A 24810-nucleotide genomic window follows, 5' to 3' on the forward strand; every position below is an offset into this window, starting at 1 on the left:
AGGGGCGGGGTTCTCGCGGGGTGGGCGGGCGCAGGCGCAGGCGCAGGCGCAGGCGCAGGCGCAGGCGCAGGCGCAGGCGCAGGCGCAGGCGCAGGCGCAGGCGCAGGCGCAGGCGCAGGCGCAGCTGCACGGCTCCCCGCTCCAGCTGGCAGTGCCACGTGCGGTGCCTCTGCGCACGGCCCGCTGCCGCCGCTGCCATCTTGGATTGAGGGTCGGGTGCAGCGTCTCTGCACACGGCGGGAGAGCTGAAGTGTGGGCTCAGCCGTGTTGCACCAGGATTTCTAGTCTGAAGCGTCCAGTGCGCGGCCTCTGGCCGCGGCCGCCCTGAGAGTGAGTGAAACTAGACTAAGCGCAAAGGAAAAGAAAAGGTTAGACTTTGTTTTACTACTCAGACGCTATTTTTATTCCCTGGGTTTTGCCGGTGGCACAGGGTGGGAAGAGGTGGGGAGAGCTTTGTTCTGGGTGCCGTGAACGCAGAGAGGAAAGCCTGAGAGCTCTTCTCTGACCTGCCAGTCACAGCTTACCTGGGATGAGGGGGAAGGAAAGGTCTCTGATGAGATCTCGGCCCATGCCCTCCAGCCAGTCCCCGCCAGGAATGCACCTGCATTGAACGAGGGGGCTTGGTAACCTTCCGGTGGGGGAGTCACTGTCAGAGTGTGCTGGAAGAGACTCACGTAGGGTTGGGGTCTGTGTTAGGCGGTATGGGAAGGAGTTAAGGAAGTGGGCTTTGCTCTGGACTGGATGCAGTGAAAAAGCAGGTAATCCTAGTTTTGGGTATCCTACCTATATCTTACCTGTAGGGAGCTCTCCCCTGTGGAAGGGAGATTGGAGTGAGGCTGTGTTATCTCAATGGGTCCTTTGCCTAGAGCTGCAAATGTCAATCAGATGAAACCGGGTTAGGTGTAGCAGAGCAGAAACTTTATTCATCGATCAAGGAATGGAGGAGGGAGAGGGCGTGCTCTAAAAACACCTTCTCCCCGAGGGAAGGGGAGTGAGGGAATTTTAAGAGGTAGGAGGCAGGCATGTCATCAGGGAACGAGGAAGGGGGCAGAGATTTCCAGGGACAGCCAGGGCATGTGAAGTCTTCCCTGCTTCTCTGCACAAGGCACGAATTGTGCCTAGCAGAGTACAGATCCCCCCATTGGGCAGAGATCTTAGCATAATGATGAAGCAAAGGTAGCTTCCGGACGGCTCGAGGTCTCTTCTGCGTAGGCTGGCTCCTGTGGTCAGGGCGGAGTAGGTTCAGGCACATGTCTCTTAAAGCACAGCTGCAAAACATCTCTGTCAAACCCCAGGTGCTTTTTTTTTTTTTTTAAAGATTTATTTTATTATTTACTTATTTATTTAATTTATTTTTGGCTGTGTCGGCTCTTAGTTGCAGCATGCGGGCTCTTTGTTGCGACACACAGGCTTCCCTCTAGTTGTGGCGTGTGGGTTTTCTGTCTCTAGTTGTGGCGCGCAGGCTCCACGGCTCGTGGGCTCTGTAGTTTGCGGCACGCAGGCTCTCTAGTTGAGGCGCATGAGCTCAGTTGTTGTGGCGTGCGGGCTTAGTTGCCCTGTGGCATGTAGGATCTTAGTTCCCTGACCAGAGATCAAACCCACATCTCCTGCATTGTAAGGCGGATTCTTTACCACTGCACCACCAGGGAAGTCTCAACCCCAGGTGCTTTTGAAACAAACGTAGAGATAAATCAAGGCAAGGATCCTTCAGCTCTCAGGGGAAGGTGGGGTGACAGCTACAGCTATGATTCCAAAGAAGCAGCAGTCACTCCGTAAACCACGATGGGGGATGTTTGTACATTTTTGTGGTTTGGATAAAGTTCTTGTTCATGATTATGCAATGGTCTTGTTTGTCTTGATCTGTCACGGGCAGAGTGGCCTTATCTGGTGTTGATATTCTGTGAAATGTTTGGATTCAGCAAGAGGACACCAGGCCAGCTGCCAGATGCCAGGGGTTGCCTTCTATTTCTTAGCTCTGAGGTCACACCTAGACTTTGGGAGTTGTTAGTTTGGTGGCTTGACTAGAGAGACGGCATATGCATAGACTCGGCAGGGAGAGAGGAGTGACCATCCGGGGAAGCACAGGGGCTCAGCGGCTTGAAGCAGGAGTGAGCTTAGGGTGAGAGGGTGGTAGGTGCTGGGCAGGTTGGAAGGAGCCTGTCACGAGGGTCTGGCTTAGGCATTTGGACTTGGGGCTGCAAACGAAGCTGGGAGCTAGGAAGAAGAGTCACATGGTCTAATTTGCCTTTTATACAAGTCACTTGCTACACTGGAGGTGGATGCAGGGAAATCTGAATGTTCAAGTTGAGGGGCAAAAGGTGCTGAGAAAACGGGGTCAGAGACCTTGATCTGCTGCACTCGACCGTGTCATACTTGAGAGCACACAGAGGCCCCACCTGCCCAGGTAGATGGTCTCCCCACTACCTTTGAAATAAGCAGCCAAAGAGGCTCTTGAGAAGAAGAATTTAAGCTGATAACCAAAGCCCAGTGTAGTCTGAACTCCTTCAGTTCACAGAAGGGTCTTTGTCAAAACTGCCTCCAGACAGGACTTCTTGTCTGGTAGAGATGGCATTTATCCTTTGGGTATAACAGCCTGCCTTCCTCCCTCCCTCCCTCCCTCCCTCCCTCCCTTCCTTCTTTCCTTCCTTTCCTTTCCTTTCCTTTCTTTCCTTCTTTCTTTCTTCTTAAGATATTCTTCAAATATCATAATGACTAAAATACCTTTCCTAAAATTCAGTAATTTAGTCCAAATGTCATTCCAGTGTAGGTACTCTCTCTTCTTTCGAGTTGTCTGTTTAGATCTTCTCTTTGCTGTTGACATTACTCAATATCACAACATTGGGTCCAGATGTGATTTTCTGTGTATTTATCTGTGTTGGGACTTGCATGCCTCCTGAGTCTGAGTGTTTATGTCCTTCGGCAGTTCTGGGAAATTCTCAATTTTTCTGGTCATTACCTCATTACATATTGACCCCATTGTTATCTTGTTCCTATTAGATGTATGTCATGCCTCCTTTTCCCATGATCCCTGTGAATTTACATTTCATATTTTTCTGTCTCTATCTCTCTGGATTATGTTTAGAGTAATATCGAAGTGTTATCACAGCTAATATCTAAAACACCTTATTATATCATCATCTTTTTCAAATGTCACTTTTGCCCATTCATTAACTTTATTTAAAATTTCAATGACTGCATTTTTCTTTCTGGGTGTTCTATTTGCCTGCTGTTCTGTTCCTAGTATATTACTGTTTTCTCACAGTTTTAAGTCCATCTCTCATTTCTTTATTTATTTTAAATGTACTTAAAAAATTTATTTATTTATTTATTTATTTATTAATTTATTATTTTTTGGCTGCGTTGGGTCTTTGTTGCTGTGCGCCGGCTTTCTCTAGTTGCGGCGAGCAGGGGCTACTTTTAGTTGTGGGGCACGGGCTTCTCACTGTGGTGGCTTCTCTTGTTGCGGAGCACGGGCTCTAGGCCCGCGGGCTTCAGTAGCTGTGGCGCCCAGGCTTCCATAAACTCTTAAGTATTATTTATCTGAAGTTCTTAGAAGTCTTAGTAATTGTGTACCTATCTACTCTAACTTCTTGTTTATGCAATATGCATATGTATTGAGCGTTGTATTGTGCTTATATATTACCAATGACACATTGTTTCTCTATGCATTTGGTCAGTTTAGATGTTCAGACTGAACTGGACCTGGATTGTACCTCACCCTAGATCAGCTTGGCCCCTTCTGCCCCCCTCCTTCCAGCTCTTAGCCACACATCTTGTTTCCTTGCAAATGTGCCCTGGCGATGTCTTGTGTACTTCGTGCTGTTGGAAAGGTCTCATCAAAGCTGCCACAGTACAAGTTCCCACAGGCCTGGGAGCCCTGACATGCACCGTCACCTGATGAGGGAGAAATCGTACACGTACGCATGGGTGGGACTGGCCCGCCAGGGGCTCCTGCTTCCCAGGGGTTTCCTGCAGGGTCTAGAGGACAATCCCAGGAGACTGAGGTCCCTAATGAACTGTCGAGTGTACTCCGTCCGGTGGAGAAAGGAGACCGGGATGAGCCCGCAGGTAAATCTCTCACCCTTCCTCCTCCTTGAAGATAAAGTGCTTCCACGTGGCCCTTCCCCACTGGGCTTTGTGTGAAGCAGTGTCTAGCTCGGAAGTGCATCCTCTTAAAATTTCTGTGCACAGGGAAGAGTGTGTCACCTAACAACATGGGCGTTTGGGGTTGTGAGGTAGTTTTGACAGTGTTCATAACGTACATTCCTGTACAAGTTTTCTTATCTGAGTTATGGGTGTCATTTGTGTGAATAATGATACGTTGTGTGAATAAATATTTGCATTGTAGGACAGTGAATAACTTAGCCTAGTTACAAAAATAATATATATTATTAGACACCATCCCCTACCCCAACCGAGATGAAAAGTAATCTCGAAGAGCAGATGTGCAGAAGCTGCCTTCTGTGAATCCGGATTCTCTTTTTCCTTTGGGCAGTTTATGGTGGGAGGCGCTTCTCAGAGGAAATCACATCGGTTGGTGTCCAGAGGCCAGGATTTGATCTCAGCTTTGTCCTTACTGATTCTATGACCCTGGGCTAGTTAATTAACCCTCCTCTTGTATTTTTTTTCTTATTTGGAAACTACGAGTCGTATGTGGTAGGGTTGTTGTGAGGCCTGGGGTCGTAGGAAGGCAGGTTGCTTGGCACGGTCCCTGGCATTTAGGGTGGCCTCCATAAATGGGAGCTGTTGTGGTGGACCGTTCCCTACCGCAGCCCTGATGTGGAAGCCTCGGCATTCAAGTCCCTTTGCAAATCAGTTAGTCATTTCAGTGCAACAGACTTTCGTCAAGCACTGTCTGCTTGGCTCACAGTATAGGCTCTGGGGATCATACAAATGAAGAAACTGCTCGGCAGTGGGGGAAGAAAATTCCACTAAAATTAGAGCCTAGATCTCTTTGAGTTAAGAGCAAAATGTCACTTATTTCTAAGCGTCGTTTCCAGGGAGCAGGTAACAGAAACTTTGTGGAGGCGTTTGTGAAAACAGACAGAGGACTTGCTGTCTGGTACCTTTGGGCAAAGTATACAACGACATTCCTTCTAGAGAGATTCAGGAAAGGGCACCATCTTCAGGTGGACAAATTAGACAGGTGACCCCCGATGGGTGGACACCACTGGGACAGGGTGTTGCTTGGTGAGCAGAGCATAGGCAGGGTTTCAGTGGCCACATGCTTGGTCCGGTTGGGGACCTTTGCGCAGTGCACAGATCAGGAGCTGGGTTCCTTCCAGAAGCCCTCGGGGAGAATGTGGTCTTGCCCTTTCCAGTTCCTGGAGGCTGCCTGCACTCCTTTGCTCGTGACCCTTATCCTCCATCTTCACACCCAGCCACAGTCTGACCCCTCGTGCGTTCTCACATTCCTTTGTAATGATAACCAGGAGAAGTTTCCAGCTTTTAAAGATCCAGATGATTAGACTGGGCCCGCCTGGTTAATCCAGGTACCTGCCCCCCACACCCCCCGTCTCAAGGTCCTTAGCTGTAATCACATGTGCAAAGTTTCTTTTTCCACGTAAGGGCATATATTCACAGGTTCTAGGTATGACGTCATGGACATCTTTGGGGGGCCATTATTTTGCCTCCTCCAGTACCTCCAGCCAGGAAGGAACTGAGGCCCTCAGACCAAAGTCCAGAAGAAGCTGAAGGCTGCCAGCAGCCACATGGACCAGGAACAGCCCCTTCCCCAGACCAGCCTCAGATGAGCCCAGCCCCAGTTGAGACCTTATCTGAACTAAGAATGCCTGGACCCCTGACCCACATGGATGGAGATAATACATGTGTGTCATTTGAAGCACCAAAGATTGTGATAGTATTATTCTACAGCAGTAGTTGGCTAATACATTATACAAAAACCTATTGCCTGTTTCTCCGAACCCATCTACCATTGCCCTTCCCTCAATTTATACATGTTTACATTCGCAGAAACACACACACACACACACACAACCACCTACGATAACTATACACTTTTAGTTCTTTACACAAAACACAGGGTTTCACGCCTCTGTGCTGTGAAATTAAATGAAGATTTCCCAAATGAAAGTAAGCAAAGGCTATTTACTTTGAACTTGCTCTAGCAAGGGAGTCACCCACCATCACGGGCGTTTGGCAGAGAATCCAAAGCTGGCAGAGGAGTGGGAAAGCTTTATAGTGTCGAAAAAACAAAGGCCTCCAGGGTGCCCTGATTGGAGGCTGTTGGCCTGGAGAAGCTGGAGGTGGACTAACCACCTGCAGTGGGACATGTGACTGTTTAGAGGTGAATATTATCTTTATTCCAGTTGGTCCTAAGCTAGAAATGGGGGCAGAAATTAGGGGGGCTGTCAGTTATTAACCAAGACCTGGCCATCTGGAGCTGATTGTTATAAGGGTTATTGGTTGGCTTCCAGGGTTGGTTGCTGCAAATTGCGGATTGGAGTTACCTTTCATATACACACACACACACGCGCACACACGTGTACACGCACACACATGCACTCCCACACGCGCACACACGTGCACACGCACACACATGCGCACATAAACACCCCCGCACTCACGCGTGCACACACACACACTCACACACACACGTGTTTGTCCGTTTGTATATTGAGTCTCACAGCACTTTTTCATGTACGGTTCTCTCTACCCAGAGTGCCCATCCCTACCCAGCTGCCAAACCCACATGCAACTGTCAGAACTCTGCTTCAGTGTAACGACTTCCGGGAGGCCTGCTGGCGATCACTCTGCCTTCCGTCATCTCTCTGTAGTATGTCCACATCAGCATCAAGTGTTCCACGCCGCATTATTTTACTGGCATATGTTTTTCTCCCCAACTTGATTATGAGCTCTATTTCTCCAGTGTCCAGCCCATGGCCTAGTACCTAGGTGCTCAGTAAAGGCCTGTTAAATAGTTATAAAAATAGGGCCAGTGACAAAGCAAATATTCCTATATTCTCCATCCAATCCAATGGTTTCATTTCCCTGTTAACCTGAAGCCATGGAGTCATGCAGTCTTGAAATTGGAAGGTATCCAGCTCATCTTAGCCTACTGCCAGGAAAGAGGAGAGGATTGACAGAGATTCTTGCCCAAATTCCCACAGGGGGAAGAGTCCAAAGCCTAGGTTCTTTCTGGTTTTCCATGCATCCTAGAGACCTGTGGATGCTGGAGGGCTAGAGCCAGAGTGCAGGGGTCAGGAGCCTCTCAGTGAGTAAAACAGATGCTGGCGCATAGAGGCTGTTGTTTACATACAAGAGTGCACTCATGAATAAGGGAAAATCACTCACCATCTAGCAACTACTATGATTCACACTTTCCAAGGAATTAATAGCATAATCCAGGAAGGCACTGGACAAAAGGCTGGCGCTGCGGAAGTATGTGAGTGCACTGCTTTTCTCTGTCTGCGTTCTCATTAGCCCCCTGTTATGAAAACACAGTTATAAATATTCAAAGTGGTGTGTATAAATCTGTTTTCATATAAGGAACCCGATAGGAAATGTAGGCCCACAGCTGTTACTTCTTTGACTTCTTTGATCCTCAACCCAGGTGAGCAGGCATGTTCCGAACTTTTCTTTCTTTTTGATTCAATTCAGGTCCCTGTATGGTTAATTAAAAACAACGGCATCATCTCTGCTGTGATGGAACAGTCCCATCGCAGCAATCCATCGTGCTGATTAGCAAAGGGAAGAGGGATTTGTCTGTTTCCAAATTGTCTATTCTAAAACTGGTATAATTCAGAGGAGACGCACCAAGCAAAATCCAACACGCAAAAGTTTGTTTGGAAAATGATACTTTATGAATTTTCAGCTGTAACTTGGATTTCTTCAGATTTGAGCCTCTTGCATGATTATTGTTGCTGCAAAGTAATAATTAATAACCTAATAATATTTATGTTAGCAATAATAATAGTAATAATAATAGTAGTAGGTAGCATTTTGGAATGTGTATTCTGTCCTACATCGTCATTTCTCCAAGTGTGTTCATACAACACTACTTGTTTTTTTTTAAAAGTATTTGTTTATTTATTTATTTATGGCTGTGTTGGGTCTTCGTTTCTGTGCGAGGGCTTTCTCCAGTTGCGGCGAGCGGGGGCCACTCTTCATCGCGGTGCGCGGGCCTCTCACTATCGTGGCCTCTCTTGTTGCGGAGCACAGGCTGCAGACGCGCAGGCTCAGTAGTTGTGGCTCACGGGCTTAGTTGCTCCACGGCATGTGGGATCTTCCCAGACCAGGGCTCGAACCCGTGTCCCCTGCATTGGCAGGCAGATTCTTAACCACTGCACCACCAGGGAAGCTTGACCTTAACTTTTTATGTTTGTGAGAGTTATTCATGTTTTCTGTGTAATTATTCCAGTTACTATGGCTGCATAATAAGTCATCCCAAAATTCAGTAACATAAAACAACCATCTGTTGTACTTATAGGTTCAGAACTTTGGACAGAGCACAGTACGGTGGGCTTGTCTACACCCCACTATACCTGAGGCCTCAGCTGACAGTCAGTCTTCTACATTCTCTTGTCTGGGGGTGGATTCTAGTTGCCAGCTGAGACCTTAGCTCCTACACATGGGGTCTCCATGTGAGTTGGGCTTCATAATACAGTGTCCAAGTTTCAAAACTGAGGGTTCTGAAAGGGTAAGAGAGCACAGCAGAAGTTGTACCTAACTTTACTACCTGGCTTCCAAGTTTGAAGTCACATAGCATCACCTTTACTGTATTATGTTGGTCAAGGCAACTGCAAAGTTTTGCCCAGGATCAAAAAAAGGGGGGAAAACCCCCCTCACTTCTCATGGAAGAGGGTTAACATCTTGCTGTAAGAAAAACATGTGGGATGGAATATATATTGATGATTGCTGATGTACATTTGAGTTGTTTCTAGATTAGGTATTATAACTAAATCTACAGAAAACATCTTTGTATATATATTTTGATACACATATGCATTTATTTCTATTGAGTATATTGAATGGAATTGCTCAGTCATAGAGTACTGGCATACCATCTTTAGCAATTAGAACTAAAAATTTTCCATAGTGTTTGGGCAAATCTGTGTGTATATTGGCAAAATATGAATACTGTAGTTGCTCCACATCCTTATCATTACAAGTGAAATGGGCTGGTAAGCAAGCTGTGGATGGATTTTAGGGAGCCCTGCATCCAGGCCTTAGGGTTCACACTTTTCCCTCAAAGCCAGGGGTTTTAAGCTGGAGGTTTTCCATGCAAAACCTGTGGTGTTGCCGAGGCTGCTGTTGCTTTTAACTGACTTTGGATAACTTTAGAAAGGGCATAATTCACTCTCCAGTGTTCTAAGATAGTTACTATTCTGTAATTTCTCACCGCGTTCCATCCCAGAATTATTCACTTTACTCCTGAAAGCATTTATTTTAAAAGTCCCCAGATAAGCAAAATGAAGCACAGTATTGTTGGAGAAAAAATATTAACATATAAAGTAAACATATTTTTAAAAGAGCAAGAAGATAATAAATTTAAACTTCAGAATGAAACTTAACCTTTGCAGGGAGGTGGAGGATGGGACAGATGGTAGCACCCAGGTTGAGTCAGTGCTATATTAATTTGGGTAGTAGGTTCATGGGTAATTTTTTCTTTTTGCTTTGTCATTTACATATATTACATATACTGTTTGTACTTATTTTTGTACCTGTATATGCATTTATTAATTCAATCATTGTATCAGACAGTGGTCTTAGGTATAAATTATTACATGACAAAAAATTAAGCCCAGGAGAAAACCATAATTTGAAAAGAGGTATGTACCCCAGTGTTCATTGCAGCAATATTTACAATAGCCAAGACGTGAGGCAAAATAAATGTCCATTGACAGATGAATGGATAAAGAAGATGTGGTACATCTATACAATGGAATATTACTCAGCCATAAAATAGAATGGAATAATGCCATTTGTAGCAACATGGATGGGCCTAGAGATTATTATATTAAGTGAAGTAAGCTAGACAGAGAAAGACAAATATCATAGGATATTGCTTATATGTGGAATCTAAAAAGAATGATACAAATGAACTTATATACAAAACAGAAATAGACCCACAGGCATAGAAAACAAACTTATGGTTACCAAAGGGGAAAGGGGAGAGGGATAAAAAAATTAAGCCCTATATTTCATAAAATTCGTGCATGTGTACAGTGATATTTATGGGAGGAAATCTGTGAATATGAGAGGCATAATAAGATAAAAAGAAGAGAGATACATAAGCCTTCTTGTAGTAAAAATGGGAATATTCTGTCTTTTCCTTAACACAAACTGGGCTGGTTATTTAATTAAACATGGATTTCTTCCAAAATGAAATATTTGAAGACAAAATATTTAAGGGTGTTGGATGCTGGAAATGTGCCCAGATCTGGTTGAAAGCAGCCCAGAAAAAGGGTGAAAACAGGGAAGAGAGGGAGCAGTGGTGGCTGAGGGGAGATTTACACAGGCAGGCAATTTCCTGCTCTGATATTTTTCACAAAGGCCCATTCCCAAATGGAGACTCCAACTTTGAACACTGGGTGTTGTCATTTTCTACAGAGAACTTGAAGCTAATAGTTATTGTAGACTCGTTATAACCATGAACCACAGGCTTTTTCAATCCATTTCTTCTTTCACTCGGCAGATGCTCAGTATTTACTGAACAGAAGTCAGGTGTCATTGGATTTAAAGTCTGTGAAGTCTGTGCTAGTGTCCATATTTTACAGACGGGAAAACTGAGGCTCAGAGATGTGAAGTAGCTTCGTGGTGGGGCGGCTTGCATTCAGTAGTTTCCAAATGTGGGTCATAACAAAGTCCACATGCTCTTCTGACCATGTGACCCACCACTGCCCCATCAGGAGGAGCGTATATCCCCTCTGCTTGAAACCTGGTGGATCTCAGTGACTGCTGGGACCAATGCAGTGTAGCAGAAGTGACCCCGTGTGACTTAGGGTCATGAAAGGAAATAAAGTTTCTTCCTGACTCTTTCTTGAGACACTTGCTCTTAGAACCCAGCCACCTTGCCTTGAGGAAGCCCATGCTACATGGACAGCCCTGGTGACAATCCCAGCTAAGGTCGTAGCCAATAACCAGCACCAACCGACGGACACAGGAGTGAGAAAGCCTTCAGCAAGGCTCCATCTCAGCCACATCTGACTGCAGCCGGGTGAGAGACCGCGAGTGAGAGCCCTTAACCGAGTCCAGTCGACCCCCAGACCACAAGAAGAAGTGGTAGTAGTAGTAGTTGTAATAAAATTGGGTTTTTTAAATTGCACTAAGTTTGGGGTGGTTTGTCGCCCAGTGAAACTATGGGCACTAAGCCCCATGCTCAGAAGCTTACACTCATTCATATTATAAAAGATGCCATTAGTACCTCTAGAAAATGGCCATGTTCTTGCTTACAGTTCCTTACAATTCCACTGATATTCCTAAGATTTTCGTTCATCAGATTTCATCTTCTTTTCATGTATGAAATGCTAGGACCTGTTGACCCAGGTTGAATAATAATTAACACCATTCTATCTCAGGGACTCAGAGTCTGACGAAACAGACTCACACATAGATGGATCATTAGAAAGCAACATGGGAATGGCAGGGTCATGGCAGATGGTGGTGGGACAAGCTATAGGGAGGGACGCCAAGGAGGGGCAACATCAGGATGAGGGCAGTTGACCAGAAAGAAAGCTTCCTGAAGAAGAGGTCAGCTAAGCAAAACCTTGAAGAAATAAAATAAGTTGAAGGCAAGGGAAAGAATTCCCAAAAGGATGACACAAATCTTGCGGAGGCGGAGAAGCAAAAACTACTTTAGTGCATGAAAGAGCAAATATCTCAGCATTACTTTAATGGCCTTGGAGGCCAGGTGTGGCAGGAGAGCTGGCCTGGCAGTCTGGCGGTCCGGTGCTACTTTCCACAGTGCCTTCCTCAGGACTGGGTTTTCAGAAGTACTGCATAAGGGGTAGGGAGTGCAGCAAAAAGACAGTTTGTCCTGCATGTGAATCATCTACTAAAATACAGTTGCCCAAGCCCTGTCCTCCAGTGTTCTCATTCTGTGATTCTGGGTCGGGATCTAAGAATTCTGATTAAAGAGGGGAAGAAAAAAGCTTCACCCAGTGAAGCTTTTTTCATTCAGTTTGAAACTGCTTGAGCCAGTGGGATCCACTGAGGGATTTTAGGAGGAGGACAGAGTCGTGTGTTGGAAATGACGGTTCATTGAGCAGTTTGGAGCACAGAGTGGGAAGAGGTGGGGTCTAGGGGCAGGAGAGCAGTCAAGTCGACAGGCCAGGTGAGAGCCGGGGAGCAGCAAACCAGGGCAGCGATGCTGGGGGGAGAGGAGATGGCGTCAGTCACGGTCAGACCAGGCAGCTGGCAGGGCTGGTGGTGGGCAGCCGGTGGAGGGAGGTCAGGCCGTCAAGGAGGACGTGCAGTCTGGGCTCAGGTGAGACGGGACGCACTGGGGCTGTCAGCTAGGATGAAGGGTGACAGAACAGGTGCCACAGGAAGCCCCGACCTCCAGGGAACAAGAATTGTTCTTATAACATGAAAAATAATGATTCCTAATTTTTAAAAAAAGTTAAATTAATGACAGGCCAGGAAAAGTTTTTTTCCAGCTTCCAAAATGAACACATGATTTATATCAGTAATAAAGAATAAAATTCCTGAAAATAAAATATAAAAGACACTAAATGGAGTAGAAATATGAGCTGAGGCTATAAATAGGCCACTGACAGATGGGGAAGTCAAAATTACTAACACGTTTATTAAAAACGTTCAGACTCAGTAATTTAAAAATGCTAATTTAAACAAAGGTACAACTTTTTATCCTGACAACAATGGCAAGGAGGTACAATTCAGGGGGTACAATTCAAGGGGTACTGATGACCTGCCAGGATGGGCAGGCTGGACGGGTCCAGCCGTGCTGGAGGGAATACAGGCGGAATCAGTGGAAATAAAAAGGCGCGTAGCCAGTGATGCAGCAAGGAGCTGCTCTGCAGGGAACAGATATACGGAGGCGCATGTCAGCTTTGTCTGTGAGAGCAGGCGTTAGAAGAAGCCCAGCTGCCCTTCAGTGGAGAAAGAGACAGACAAGCTGTGTGAACGCACTAGGGACATGAAGCAGTCAGAAGCAGCAAACCAGAGGAACATGCCACCCCACGGCTCCATCTTAAAAGCGCTGAGCGAACTCTCAGCATGATGTCATTGATACACATTCAGACTGCGTACCCAGAAAACAACATTACACATTTTCCAAGGATACCCCCATATTCAGGGAATGACACCACACATAGCAGTTACCTGCTGGGGAGGCAAGGGGGTGTAATTGAGGAAGGAGTGGGGGAAGAATCAGAACACAGAGAGAGAGGGAGGGAGAAGAGAGAAGGGAGGCGAGGGCAAGCCTGAAGTGACTTTTGTGCCGATCTTGGCATGTCATGGACTTAGGGATACAATCACGTGAGGTTTCTGCAGCCTCGAAGATCAGAGCCAAGGGAAGGTCTAGCAGAGAAGCTATTGATGACGTTGAGTTTGACGTGACTATGGGACCCGCGGCTGTTGAAATTCAGGAAGCACGTGGAGAGGTACAACTGGAGCTCACGAGAGGCGAAGAATCTGGGGAGAAAGCCGGACACAGTCCAAGAAGAATCCACGAGGAAGAGTGAGATACCCCTGGGAGGGGTCATAGGGTAAGCTGGCGAGTCCAGGAGCTGAGAACACCTGTCATCAATGGGCAGGACGCAGATGGGGGGGCTGCCCAGGAGACCAGGAGGCCGCGGTGTGAGGACACTAGGGGGAGGGAAGAGTGGCTGGTGGGACAAGCGTTTCCGGGGGGCTGAGGGAGCAGCACTGGAGGCAGCGTGCAGGCCCCGTGAGATACGGGCTGAAACCATCGTCTGCACTGGTCCAGGACCTATTACTCTTATCACTAGGCAGGTGGTACATGGGTTTGAGTGGGTGGGATTAGGGGCTGTGGTGCAAAGGAGAGGTACAGAGGAGCAAGGAGGGGTCCCTCTCCCTCTTCTGCCACTGACAAGGTGTGTGAGTCATCCTTCAAGTCATTTCTCATCTCTGGATCTCAGTTTTGTGGAGGCGAAGCATTGGTAATTCTTGCTTTGTGCACCATCCTCCTATGGCTTCTATTAGATGGCATATATGGAAGTCCTTTTATACTTCATGTTGCTCTGAGCATAACTCTGACAACTACTGCTCTACTTTCTGTCTTTGGATTTTTCTTTTCTGGATGTTTTATATAAATGGAAGCAAACACTATGTGTTCCTTTGTGACTGGCCTCTTTCACTTGGTGCAGTTTTTTTCAAGTTCCTTTCATTCCTTTGTTAATTTATCCTCAAATATCTCTCAAGTGTTTACTATGTCCGGGTTGGGATGTTTTGAAGACAGCTAATCGTCTTAGTCTCTGACCACTTGGGGAATTGGACCACAGATATTTCAGAATCAATGGGTTCCTCAGAATGTCTGGTTCACCTCTGTCAATCTACAGATGAGGATGCAGAGGGCAAGAGAAGCACAGTGACGCCCCCGAAGTCTCAGAGTGAGGGAGAGGCAGAGGCAGGGCGGGGGCCAGCCCTCCTGATTCTCTGAGCATCCCTGATGGCCCCCTGCAAGTCACACAGAACGGCGGGGGTCTTCTCATTGCAAATCTTGTGCAGTTCTCCCCAACATTTAGTTCTCAGAAAGAGCGGCCATATAAATTATCTGAGGGCAAAAGCAAAGACAGTGTGGGATAATGGAAAATATCTGAACTCAGGGCCAAAATAAGCATTTTCCAGTTCCGTCATTCCTGCGACTCAGAGTGTGAGGAAGTTACTCTCCCTCTCTGGCCTCAGGAAAACGCAAGAATCTCTCTAAGATCCCTCCCATCTCTAGTATTCGTCAGTTGAGGTAGCACAAAGAACCTATTCTCCAAGCTCACAAAATGTTCTGCTTTTAGCTCTCTGACGTCAATTCATGGGAACTAAGCGATACTGTCGCCCATTCTCATTTCCATTGAGAAGCCAGTGGGGTGTCCACCGAGCTTGAGCTTCGGGGAGAGGAAATGGGTTTGGAGTTCTTGCCTTGGAGGTACATGGGATCCATGAAATGGGGCGGGGCCTGGCTCCACACGTGGGGCTCCCTTCAGTCTATGGAGAAGCACAGGCAGCAAATCGCAGAACCCTTTCCTCCGGCAAGACGGACCCGCCTACCTTCTGATGACAATGTGCACGGCTCCTTCGGCCTTTGGCTGTTGCCTCCTGTGGGTCTTCCAGGCTCCCCCTTCTCCGTGGTGTAGGATGCGGAATTCCGAGCTGTGTAACAAGACAGGGAGCTGGATTTTGACTTCATTGGGAAAAACATTAGGGCAGATCCATTCAAGACTTGCTCCGTACTGTGTGGTGCCTTGTTAACTGCTTTTTACTCACTTTGTTTAATGCCTACAACAGCACCATAGCCCCATGTTATAGATCAGGAAAGAGCTGGAAGTTGAAGCATGATACCTCAGGCTGCACCCAGGCACGGGGTGGAGGCAGGGCTCCAAACTAGTCTGACACCAGAGCCCGAGCTCTGATCTGCCACATGAAAGGACACCTTCCACTGTGATCTGGGAAGGATGCTCACCAAATACCAAGCCGGCCAGTCATCCAATTTCCCGAATCAGCATCTACAGAAGATGAGAGGGGAAGACAAGCGAGCTTCTAATGCGTGTTTAAATTTCGACAATCTGTGCTCCCAAGTGGTGGGGCTGGGTTTAAAACTCAGGATTTTGACTGCATGGTGCAGTGATGGCACCACTGACGCAGCCTGCACCTCAGCACGACCTTCCTCCATCCAGGCAGGTGGTAGGAGCTGCCCCGGGAAGCACAGCACACTTTGTCACTTCAAATATACATATATATATTTCAAGGGTTTGGCAATGAATTTTGTAAAAGCTACCCCACCCCACCCCTGAAATCAGTTTGACGTTTTTCTTAGACTCTAGAGGAGTGTGTCAGCTGCGATCTTTTCCTAAATCCGGTGGAACTGATAGTAATAACTCCATGGCTTGCCAGTTCCCACGGCATCACTGAGCAGCTGACCCTGCTCGTGCCCACTGCAGAGGTGCACCTTCCTGCCATTCTCTGATGGCACGCAACATCTGGGAGCACCATGGAGCCTGATTTGGCGGTTCTAGAGGTTCTGTATCATGGTCTGGCTTGCTGGAAAGGGTTAATTGCAGAGATTCAGCTTAGCAAGAACTCACCCCTTCAGTTAATGGTAGGAAATTATTCACCTATCTATTAATTCCCTCCCACCTCTTCCGTGCCAGAGACCGAAGGCAATGGTGAGCAGAGGCAGACTCGGTGTCTGTACCCAATAGGGCTCCCCCAACAAGCTCACTGGCAAAATCATGTGACACGCCAGGAGCTGGTGACAGGTGAGGGGTTGTATTAGGGACAGGGGGGTCTGATGCAGGTGGATTAGAGCATTTATCTTTGAGAAGGAGGTAACATAGGTCACGAAGACCTGAGAGTGAGCTTCTGGGCCAGGAAAAATGTTGTTCTGAGTCCTAAAATCACTGAGAACCCAAACAAAAGGTTTTAAGCAGGAGTGAGGATGGGAGATGTGATCAGATATATGTTGTGAAATAAGGTACCCAAAAAAGTTTGTGGAACAAACACAACTTGGAAGCTGGGATACGTGCAGATTCCTGGGTCCAGAATGACCAGGATCTGAGTTAGTGCTAAGGTCTCATCCACATCATCACGCCCCAAGCAGGGAGAACTCGGGATGCTGGGTTCCAACAGTGATATAGCACATGCACCCTGCCTTGGTATCTTTGAGCGGACACATTCTTTTTCTTTTCTTTTCTTTTTTTTTTTTGAGGATACATTTTTTATAAGTAACAAATTCCAGATCAAACTGGCCTAGACAATAATAGAGAATGGGATTTAGGACCAGTTGAATAGCACTACCTCTGTGTCTCTGCAATTCCCTTTATTCTGCCCATCTCTGCATGTCTGCTTTCTTCTTGTGTTGCCTTTTCTCATAGTGGGGAAACAATGGCAGTTGGTCAAGTTCCAAATTTTGCATTTTTAGACCCTAAATAAGATCCTGTTTCTCAGAATTCCCTGCAAAATCCTGAGTTCATAAACCGCTCTCTGTGGCTGGCAGAAAAATCAGGCATCTACTGGCCTATGCTAGTCAACACGGCAAAGAGGATAGAATTAATCTTTCTGGTTAAATGCCCCTGGAGCTTAGGGTGAGTTTGCGACCCCACTGCGATCCCAATGGCAAAGTGGGTTGGGAATTGGAAGGGCAAACACAATGTCCTGAACGGTGAATGTCTATACTTCTGCTCTCACTATCAGCTAATGAAAGAAGGAATCTGACTGTTTCAGCTACGCGCCACCACCTTGTTTGCAGCTCTTCCACCAAGATGCACCGTTGCCTACCACCAGCCTGATGCTTGAATGTCCCTGAGGAAGGGCCCTTCCCGGGTTGAGGCTGCTTTGACTCATTGTAGGGAGTCACATTGTAAAGATTATGAACACCCCAGCTCGGAGCTGCAGTCTGAGATGTCTTCAGCAGAAGTTATGGGTGTGGCAGGCACCCAGAACAAACGGGTCTTTAATATAGTGGGGGCCGATCTTGACCCCCCCCAGGAGAGAAGGTTCGTTTCCTGCACAGGGCGAGCTTCCTTCATTAAAGGGCTTCAAGGCAAAGCCGGATGACCACTAGGTGGCGCTGTTGAGGATCATCAAATTGTCAGCCGGCGTGGGACCAGATTACCTCCTTGTTACTTTGAATCTGTAACTACAGTATTATTTAATGATTCCCCTTATTTTGTTGAAGATGCCCTCTGTGAGATCCGTATTTCTCATTCCATTAATTGTTTCGATATTGTCTTCTGGGAAAAAGACTTGGCAGCATTTCAGAACTCAGGAGCAATCAAAACAGAATTTTCTTTTTTCCCGCAATTGTCTTGCTTATGTCAGATTTTTACTTAAAGTCACAGGATGTGAAAGTCGAAGTGCTCCTTTGAGATGTGGAGGCTGAGACACAGAGAAGGGAAGGGATTTAGCGATGGAGACACAGGGATTAGGGGAAAAAGCAAGTCGGGAGCCCAGGTGTCGTGACCACCAGGGTGAGTTCTTTTCCTCCTCACCATGAGTCCCCTCAATGCCTGTCACACGTGAGGCTACATCCTGCCCCGTGCTTCCCACTTGTTGGCCCTCTCTGGCCATGCCCGGCCCTTTGTCTGATGCACGTCCCCACCAACCTCTCAGAACTCCGTCCGGGAGTCAGCCACTCTGCACGGTGTCCCTGACCCCTAGCATCTGAGACTGGACGCCTCCCCACGTGTTCTCCTCTGTTACTCTGTGCAGTCTTCCCTCCCGACCTCGTGAAACTTGATAGGACGTGGTCATGCACAGTGCATCCTTTCTCTGGAATGCTGCTTCTTAAGGACAAGGACCCTTCACTGATTCATATTTCTATGAATGCCTAGAGTTTTAGGCATTGTAGTGGCTCAAACAGTGCTTGCTGGATGGCTGAATAAGTGAATGATTAAAAACTGAAATAATCAAATTGAACTCATACACACACTGTCATTTCAGCGAACATCCCTCTGCAAAGATGAATGAAAACAAAGCAGTGCTGTTGAAAAGAACCGTGTGTGTGAGGGACTTCCCTGGTGGCTCAGTGGTTAAGAATCTGCCAGCCAACGCAGGGGACACAGGTCCGAGCCCTGGTCCGGGAAGATTCCCACATGCCGTGGAGCAACTAAGCCCGTGCACTGCAACTACTGAGCCAGCGCTCTAGAGCCCGCGAGCCACAACCACTGAGCTCGTGTGCCACAACTACCGAAGCCCGCGCGTCTAGAGCCCGTGTTCTGCAACAAGAGAAGCCACCGCAGTGAGAAGCCTGTGCACCGCAACGAAGAGTAGCCCCCGCTCGCCACAACTAGGGAAAGCCTACACACAGCAACGAAGACCCAATGCAGCCAAAAAATAAATAAATTTATTTTTTTAAAAAAAGAACCGTGTGTGATCTCTAGACACTGAGAAGTGAAGATGTCCAAACCATTAACTGAATGATGTGTCAGAGAGTATATGTAGAAAGATCCTGCTGTTCTCAAACAAGAAGGAATTATATCAGCAATAAAATGTATGTGTGGATGAATATATATCTATTTTAGTATAAGCATGTGTTATGTGTGAGTCTATATTTAGCCATATTTTAAATTATGAATCAGAGTCTGAAGTTTTTGCTTAAAACTTTGCAGTGACTTTCTTCTGCACTTAGACTGTTATCTAATTCACTGGCTGAGGCTCTGTGTGACGTGGACCCCAGTTCCCCTGTACCTCACTCCACCCGTCCCCACTCTCTACACTCCAGCCACTCTGCTTGGGGGCTGAATGCACTAAGCTTGATCTTTTTCAGTGCCTTTGCTTTTTCTCCCCAGCTCACTCTTACCTCATGCTTTAAAATGTCTGATTCTTTTGTATTATTTGGATCTCAATTTCTGAGACAGACAGGCTCTGATCACCCTTTCCAGGACAGCCCTCTTCCCAGGCACTGTCCTCCATCTCTACCTGTGGGTTGGATGCTGCTGTTGATTCATTCACTTCTTGTCTGCCTTCATCACTGGGATATAAAGTCCATGGAAGGAGAGACCTTGCCTGTCTTGTTGTCTTATCCTGGTATCTAGCAGAGTATTCCAGCACACAGTAGGACATCAGTGAGCATATGCAGAAGGAATAAAGCACAGATATAATGTAAGTCCATAAAAATTGTGAGAATTATATATTAAACTCTTTATAGTGGTTATCTCTGGGAATGGAAGGAGAAGGAAATTATAGTGTTTTTATTATACCTGACAATGCCTAACAAATATTTCACATGAACACATTTGGATTTGGTGAGAATAAATTCTTTTTTAAATGTTTCATTTTGGTTTTTACTTCTTTTTTACATTAAGCTATTATTTTTCCCCAGAATTGTAATCTAGACATGGTCCGATAAACCTTTAAGCATAAATAGAAAAGGTCCTCTGATGATGTAACGTGGATCATGTCCTTGACATCCTTGAAAGCTTTCACAGGCACATGAAAGGAAAAAATAGAATCATGATGTTGGAAGGGACCCGCTGGTAACCTAATCCAGCTCCCTTACTTTACTAATGAGGGAACTGAATCTCTAAAATGCAGGTACTTCAAAAGTAGAAAGATAAATGTATGGTAAATTGGAGTTCTGACTCTGTAACTAATTACTGGGTAACCTTGGACTGGTCTTCTGTCTCCTCTGAGCCAGTTTTCTATACTTTTAATATATGAGTGGGGGGGTGGAGGACTTCCAGTGGTAGCCCAGTGGTTAAGACTCCGTGCTCCCAGTGCGGGGGGCACTGGTTTGATCCCTGGTCGAACTAAGATCCCACATGCTGTAGGACATGGCCTAAAAAAAAATTTTTTTGTAATTAAAAAGAAAATATGAGGGGGAGGGGTTGTCTTGCTGACCTCTAAGGATCTGTTCTGTTCTACCAACCCATGCTCCTACTGATGACTTAATAAAACAAGTCCTACATGACAAATTCAGACTATCCATTTCTAAATATCTGAAAATGTAACCAAGATTAATTTCCTAAGTTATTGGTTAGAGACAGGACACACTACTTCTGAATTTAAGGGAGGTAAAGAAAGGAAGATAAGGATGTGACCACTCTGAGCACACCTCCCAGGTAGGATGTAGGAAATCTCAAGAGACAGTTCTCACTACCGTAAAAACCAAGAACAAGCTGCATAAACAAAGCGATTTTAATTGTTTAAAGATCAGAGATCTACCCATGCAGAATGAAATAAATGCTAGAGAGGGATGAATGCTTCCCAGGAGAGTCCCCACCTGTTTTCACCTCGGGGGGTAGGGAAGAAGGAAGAGTGAACCTGACATGAAAGGTGGTAAAAAGAAATCAGCACAAACTTTAACGGACACTTAATGGCCACATGTCAGCTGATATGATGGGCTGGAATTCCTAGGTGCCCCCATCACTAAGCTTGTGGTAGCCCCCTGCCACTGTTTTCCCACACAACTCTCACCAAGGGCACATAGTGGTATGCGGAAGTCTGGAGATGGGTAGGAGAGCCAAGAGACATCTTCTAGGTAAGGTGAAAGCTTTCCCGCATACAAATGCTTGCTTTGGTTGGAGGCGGGGCAGGAGAGTGAGAGATTACCGCCAGGCATGTAAGGCTTTCACTGAGTGTGAGGTAGCAGGTGGCTGAAGGTTGGGGGCAAAGAAGCAGAATGGAGATGGATCTCCCCAGAAGCAAAAGGCTGGAAGCAGGATGGCAGAATAAAGGGGCTCGAAAGTCTGTGGCCAAGCTTTTTGATCAGAGAGAAAGCTGCTTTGACTCAGAAAATTGGCAGATAGGTAGAAAAGCATAAAGAGGTCTTTGGAGTTCTACCAGTAGTTGCATCCTAAAAGCTGAATATATTCTGAGGATAATTATTATTTTTTAACCTACTGTTTGTGTGCATATAATAAAAAATTAATATTATGACATATAAGGAGTCAAACCAACCCAAATCAGGTAACACAACGTTGAATAGAAGCAGACCCGTAGATAGCCCAGAGGTTGGAATTAGCAGACAGGGCTTTAACGTAGCTATGAAAAATACGTGAAAATAATCTAGCGGACAAGGTAGAGAAAAGACACCTAATGGAAATTCAGATCTACAGGAAAAATAAGAGAATATCAGACACTATAAATATGTACATAAATATATGAAAAATCTTACTCTGTACATTTTTCATTAAAACAACGATTGTAGAAAGCAGAAATAACAAAGTATTGTGTGGTTTGTAAAATCTGTAAGTGAAGTATAGAGCACAAAATCAGGAAAGAAGGAATGGAATATATATGCAAAAATTCATAACAAAATATTAGTAAAATGAATCTAATGACCAAGTGAAGTTTATCTCAGAACTGTAAGGTGTGTTCAGCATTTGGGAATCAATCAACGTAATTCACCAAATTGAGTATCAATCAATTATACTTCAATTAAAAGAAGAGTATCCGGATATCCCTGGTGGTCCAGAGGTTAGGACTTGGCGCTTTCACTGACGCAGGCCCGGGTTCTATCCCTGGATGGGGAACTAAGATACTGCAAACCGCATGGTGTGACCAAAAAAAAAGAGGAGTATCAACGAGAAAAATCATATGACCATTTTAATGCAAGAATGGAAATTATTTTATATAATTTAATAACTATTCATGATGACAATCAACATCAATCAGAAATAGAAGGTAACATGTTCAATCTGATAATGGACATCTGCAAAAATCACAACAATTATTATACCTGAAAGTAAAATATTGAATGCTTTCCTTCCATCACTGAGTATCAGGCAAGGACACCCATTCTCACCTTTTATATGCAACCTTGAACTGGAAGTCTCAGAGCAATAGGCAAGAGATGGGGAGAAGACAAACATTACAAAGGAGGAATTCAAACTCTTCATTCTCAAGGACATGATTGTATATACTTAAAACTCTAGGGACTCTAAAAAAGAAAAGTAGAACAGATAAGTGAATTTCACAAGGTCAACTTGCTAAACGATTGAGTATCCATATGAAGAAAAAAAACCCCCTAAATCTCTGCTTCAGTCATACAGACACACTAGTGTAAATTTGAAATGAATCATAGACTAAATTTTAAAAGCTAGAGCCATAAAACTTGTAAAAGAACACATATCATATGTATGCAACCTTCATGTAGGCATAGATATCTGAGGACACAAAAGCACCAACCCTAAAAAAAAAGTTAAGAGAAAAATTGGGCTTCAACAGATTGTTGTTTCAATGTGATCATCAAATGACATCTGTAAGTAAATTAATAGGTAAGCTGCAGACTGGGAAAAAAGTCTTGCAATGCCTGTGTGACAAAAGACTTAAATCCACACTATAAAAGAACATTTAAAAAATCAATGATGAAAAGGCAGACCACAGACACTTCCTGACAGCTCTTTTGTACAGAACAAAAGTGCTGAGTGAACTCCCGTGGCTTCAGAGAAGGCCCTAAGGCAGACAACAAAAAGACTCCAAGGTGGTTGCTATTCACAAGTCTTACAGGTGTGGTTGAAATCAGAGCCTGAGCAAAAGCCACCTGGGGCACCAAAAGCATCTTTGATAGACAAGTTCAACTCCCATATACACTCCTGTGGCGCTCACAGAATTAAGCTGAATGAAACTGCTGCCAATGTATTTTCTGAGTTTAAATCTTCCTTAAGAATATGGGGGACTAATAAGGAAGAGAGAGAGAAAAGCACAGCAGAAGGGCAGGAGCTGGGCCACGAGATCAGGATCCTAAATAACTAAGAGGAATATACCACCGCAAATAGGAGGATAAGGATATTTCTGTTGACTTTTTAGTAAGACTAAACAGAGGCACTGTAGACTTATGTAGAGTGAGCTAGACTGGATCAAAATCATCTCTTTAGCAAAACATCTCACAAACAACAAACAAGAAATAAATGAAGTTCACCAAAGCGAAGAGAGAGGGCCAGCAAAATCAATAATATAAACAAAAATTGCCCATTCCAGTTATTTATATGGGACAGTGCAAAAATAATTTTAAATGAGAATATTTAGGGTGCTGCATGCTACAATTTAGGTTTAAAAATAAAAACAATGACTCCAATGATGGGGGAAGGGTGTTCAGTGAGAAGTTGAAATGTTCAAATGTCCTTAGGATTATAGGAATGAACATAGAAATATTTAATAGTAACTGAGATTTAATTAAAATACATTTAGATATTTATGTTAAAATAAGGGTATTTACTACACGAAGAGATGCACAATAGGTTCCAAACATCAGAGAATAAGGGAATTACAGGCTCCTTTGTCTCTGAGGAAAAGAGAGAAGAATTATCTCAAGGTTTCCTCGGGCCAGCGTGGCTTCGCTGCATGCTTCTGGCTCTGGGTCCCCCAGGAGGTAGCCCTCAAGCCCACGGCTGCCATCAGCTCAAATTCCAAGTTCACGTGGCTGTTGGACTGAGACCTCAGGTACTGGCCACGTGGACTATGCAGTGTCCTCAAGACACGGCAGCTGGCTGGCCGCACGTGGGTAATCTGGGAGAATGAGGGAGAGTGGGTGAGAATAGCCCGAATGGAAGCCGCGGTCTGTGTGTGAGCTAGTCTCAGATGCACCATCATTTCTGCTGTAATCTGTTTATTGGAAGCGAGTCACTGGAGCCAACCCATACTCAGCATGGAGGGATTACACAGGGCGTGTGTACCAGGAGGAGATCACGGGGCAGGGGAGAGGGAATCTTAGAGGTTGCCTATCGCCGTGTGTGTGTGTGTGTGTGTGTGTGTGTGTGTGTGTGTGTGTGTGTGTGTGCAGGGGAGAGGGAATCTTAGAGGTTGCCTATCGCCGTGTGTGTGTGTGTGTGTGTGTGTGTGTGTGTGTGTGCGCGCAGGGGAGAGGGAATCTTAGAGGTTGCCTATCGCCGTGTGTGTGTGTGTGTGTGTGTGTGTGTGTGGTGTGCTGGTGTCGAATAAAACCACAAACCCAAGCTTAGGTAGGGAGAGACTAAGGATTATTGCAAGAAGGGAAAGAACTGTTGCAGTACAGAGATGAACCACGAAAGCTGCAAGCATCTCAAAAATCAGACAAAAAGGGTTTTTGGTTTTTGTTTTATAGGGAAAAGCAAAGGAGTCTAGAAGAACCGGTGTTTGGGAAGGTTTTCCCTAGGGCCAGCTTATCCTCAGGAGGGTCCTAAAGGGAGGCTCCAGCTGAGGGTGGGTCAAAGTTCAGGAACTGGGGAAGGAGAG

General features: G+C 45.6%; 1 long non-coding RNA gene across 5 annotated transcripts in view; it reads left to right on the forward strand.

Moving 5' to 3' along the window:
- Positions 1–221: 221 nt before the first annotated feature.
- The window catches only part of LOC137751472 (uncharacterized), a 142712-nt gene continuing 118123 nt past the window's right edge, over positions 222–24810 (forward strand). For all 5 annotated transcript variants that reach the window (XR_011070808.1, XR_011070806.1, XR_011070809.1 and 2 more), the window contains exon 1: positions 222–368. This is a non-coding gene — a long non-coding RNA (uncharacterized lncRNA). The remainder of the gene's footprint in view (positions 369–24810) is intronic.

The sequence above is a fragment of the Eschrichtius robustus genome, chromosome 17 (genome assembly GCF_028021215.1).
Source record: "Eschrichtius robustus isolate mEscRob2 chromosome 17, mEscRob2.pri, whole genome shotgun sequence".
NCBI classification, from domain to species: domain Eukaryota; kingdom Metazoa; phylum Chordata; class Mammalia; order Artiodactyla; family Eschrichtiidae; genus Eschrichtius; species Eschrichtius robustus.